The sequence below is a fragment of the Cariama cristata genome, unplaced genomic scaffold (assembly GCF_000690535.1).
Source record: "Cariama cristata isolate BGI_N322 unplaced genomic scaffold, ASM69053v1 scaffold5383, whole genome shotgun sequence".
Taxonomy (NCBI): Eukaryota; Metazoa; Chordata; class Aves; order Cariamiformes; family Cariamidae; genus Cariama; species Cariama cristata.
In genome coordinates, this window is record NW_009606545.1 from 1 (window position 1) to 3,535 (window position 3,535).

A 3,535-nucleotide genomic window follows, 5' to 3' on the forward strand; every position below is an offset into this window, starting at 1 on the left:
GCTTATAAGAAAGCTGGGGACAAACTTTTCAGCGGGCCCTGTTGTGATAGGACAACAGGTAACGGTTTTAAACTAAAAGAGGGTAGATTTAAACTAGATAAGGAAGAATTTTTTTACAATGAGGGTAGTGAAACACTGGAACAGGTTACCCAGAGAGGTGGTAGATGTCCCATCGCTGCAAACATTCAAGTAAGATGAGGTTGATGGGGCTCTGAGCAATCTGATCGAGTTGAAGATGTCCTTGCTCATTGCAGGGCGGGTTGGACTAGATGGCCTTTAAAGGTCTTTCCCAACGCAAACTGTTCTATGATTCTAAATGGAGTTGGATTGAAACCAGCTTGAATGTGTCACTGCAACAACACTTCTGCATCCCCCCAAAGTATGGCTCGGGGCAGGAGCAGTTGACACATTTCTCCAGCACTCAAAGCTCAAATTGAAAAGTTGCCATTAACATTAAAAGGAAAGAAATAGCTTTTAAAAAAAACTCCATACATTTCTATTTCTTTTTCCCTTCCTTTCCTTCTTTCTGATTCACCCTTCTGATATTTTGTTTGGACTCCAACCCTAATGCATTCATCCTTCTTAGCACATTTTTGGGCTGCTTCCACCATTGTTCTTGGAAACTTTTTTTTTTAAGGACATATATTTAGATATACAACCTGGTCTCCCACGTTAAAAAAATCCTACCTCAGGCTGGAAAGGGAAGAGCATATAGAAAAAGGAATCAGGCCCCAGGCCAAGGCTGCTGCCCGAGGTGCACATGGTGTGTGCGCAGCAGGAGACACGTGCTGCAGGGCCGTGCAAGCGTGGGCGAGGTGTGCACGTAGCTGGGTGTGTATTTGTGCACACATGTGTGTGCAAGGGGTGTGCAGTAGCCGGGTCACGAGCACGTGGTGGTGGTTACCTGGCTCTAGGTGACAGGGACCTCTCGGTGTCAGTGGCGGAGGTGGCATCACCGGTGGGATGTTTATCTGCGTGTGGCATTCGAGGGCTTCATCTCCAGTGCAGAAACACCTCCCAGAAGCTTTGCCAGCACAAACGGAGAGCGTTGCAGCCATCCCCACATCCTCCCCATAGTCCCCATCGGGGCTTCATACAGCATCGTGGCTCCTCATCATCCCTCCGCACCTTGCTCCAGCCCCCAGCCGGGGCCAGGGGGGACATGAGCACCTCCTTAAATCAGGCAACACACTCAAATATATTTGCTGCAAGGTTTTGGGGAAGGGCCAGGGGTTGCACTGGCCGCAGTCACCCCACACCGGTCCCCAGACAGAGGAGGCTGGGACCATCTGAGTTGCTACAGATATTGCACTTTGCCAATGGAGCGGGTGGGTTTGGACAGGCTGGTTTTAATAACCCACGAGTGCTCAGCCCGCACCCAAACATCTCATTTTGAAAAGGCAGGTTGGAGTCCAAGAAGCACTCGCAGGCTTTTCATAAACACACTTTAATAATCCTCATCAAGAATTTTAATACAGAGCAAGCTGCCTGCCAGGAAATGCATTTACACTGTCAGCTGCCGAGAGAAATAGCACTGCACCGCTGCTCAATACCAGAAACACCCTCTCTCCCTCCCTCCGAGCTTTTCCTCTCTTCCCCTTTGTATGAAGTGTAGTGCTCAGGAAACCAGAGGGGCTAAAAAACCCTGGCAGGGAGCCAGGCAGCTCCCTGTAGCACCCCCCGAATTGGGGTGCAGCCCCTTTACATGCCCACCATCATCCTGCTCCTACCTCTTGCTGAGCTGGACCTCAGCTGGCCACATGCTTTACCTCTTTTTTTTTTCCCCCTCCTCCATTTTTGGGGGGTTTAAAGGCCACAGCCAGCATCTTTCCTTCTCTCCCGTTAACCTGCTGAAGGTGCTGTCGCAGGCTCTGTGCAGGGTGATGGCTAGAGAAAGGCTGCATATTTTGACTACGGGAATAACAGGGGGTTTTGCTAGCTATGGATACAGTTACAAAAGCTTTTCTTTCACAGCAAAGATTAATGGGATCAGAAAACATTTCCTTGCTGGCTGCGGTACTAAACAATTACAGGGATTAGTCGAGGGCTTTACCATCCTCTGACGCATCAGGTTTTGGTTTCTGCCAGAGGCAAAATACCCAATTTGATGTACTCGGAACCCAGAGGGCTGCTTATGGTGGGAATCGTATTTTACAGCCTTTTTCCCAACAGCTGAAAACGTTTCGGCTGTAACCACCCTCCATATGCTGCTCCAAGACACATTCCCACCCAGCTAAGCCTGCTCTCCCCAGGTACGGATGGATGTCACCCCTCCACATCCCTACGCAACCGCCCCAAAGCCAAGTGCCACCTGCAAGGAAGGACTCACAGACCGGAGAGGGGACAGGGGGAGGTTGAAGAAATACCCCGGGGGTGACTTGAGCATCAGCAACTCCTTCCACACACTTCTTATCAAATCTTATCTTACTTGTGGGGAGGATTTTTGAACACCAATTCCTGGCACATCAGACAGTTCATCTATTTATAAGCCTGTTCCCAAGTGACTGACAAAAAGAAAAAATAATAAAAAAACCCAAACCCCAATCCAGTGAAATAAAATGATGAGATTAGAAATACACGTACCAGATGGCCTCTCTGAACCTCATTTAGCAGAGGTGGGGAATGCCAGCTTTCCAACAGGAACGGCACCATCACCTCCACCGCTTTCCTTGCCCTTGTGAAGTTCTTGCCTAATTTATTTGCTTGAGATCAGAAAAGCAGGGGGAAGCTGCCTGGCAGAAATAACAACCTTTTGCCAAGCGTTTTGAAGTTTCAGCACAAATTGCCTTTTACAGGCAGGGGAGCGGGGGGAAGAGGTAGAGAGAAGGTCATTTCTGCTTGAGAAAACCCCCAAAATGCTTCGGAAAGCCAAAGGGGCTTTTTCATCATGCAGGCAGCCCGTGGAGGGGCAAAGTGCCGGATGGGTTTGGGGAAAAGAACGGTGGGAAGGATGGATGGGAGGTGCCCACGTGGTTATGGCACGCACGGGCTCCTGCTCTGCTACCGCCAGGGCAATACAGACTGTAAGATACCTTAACAATAAACGAACCTTAAAATCACTAAGAACTTTAAAGATGCTATCCCCAAAAACCTCTCCAGAGCAGACAAATCTCCCATAGACTTTGAGTGGTGCAGTGTGCCTCAACTTACTGATAACTCAGTACTCTCATGAACACCCTTCTTCAGCTCTTCAAGGCATCCACAAAATTGCTTCAACCTCCCCCAGAGCTCACGCCCTTCCCCGGTCCAAGGGATGCTGCCATTTTGGGGCAGCGTCCGTCTATCTCCACGTGCTCGCACACCGCTGAGAGCAAACCTGAGGCCATGGCACAGAGGCAGCAAGATCCCGTGGCAAATTATGACCCCAGACCTTGAAGAAAAAAGAAACTTATAAAAAACCTTAACCAGTGCCACAAGACTCTCCGGGCAATCGACTGCAACCGGGAGATTCCTCAGCATGGAGGAGTTACAGGCAGCATTTGTCCGAGTGCATCCTTGCAGCGGCTTCTCCCTGTGCCTGGGGCATCCTAAAAAA